We start from the raw sequence: 357 nt of genomic DNA, 5'->3' as shown, positions 1-357 counted from the left end.
GTCATCCCGTTCATATTGTATTACTATGTTCCAGTATTAATTGTCTGGGTATTCACTGCCGTATATACTGCGTAATATACCTAACATTGCTGCTCTTACCTGCGGAATGTCCCTTTGTTCGAAACAGTTGAGTTCCTCATTTGTAACTATGCAATCCGCCATAGCACATATGAAAACACCGCATGATGTGCTGTCCGTTTGTCGTGGAATCTGCCAAGGGACCTTCAGAACCGGTCCAGTACCTATCACAACTCAACTTGCCTGCGTGATGGGATAAATCAGCTGGGACCATGGAGTAAGATGCGATGCATGTTGTTGGTTGCATCGATACCTTGCCGCCTCTTCCATGTATTCTGT

This window comes from Guillardia theta (assembly GCF_000315625.1).
Source record: "Guillardia theta CCMP2712 unplaced genomic scaffold GUITHscaffold_124, whole genome shotgun sequence".
In the NCBI taxonomy this organism is placed as follows: domain Eukaryota; class Cryptophyceae; order Pyrenomonadales; family Geminigeraceae; genus Guillardia; species Guillardia theta.
Note: the sequence above shows the minus strand (reverse complement) of the source record.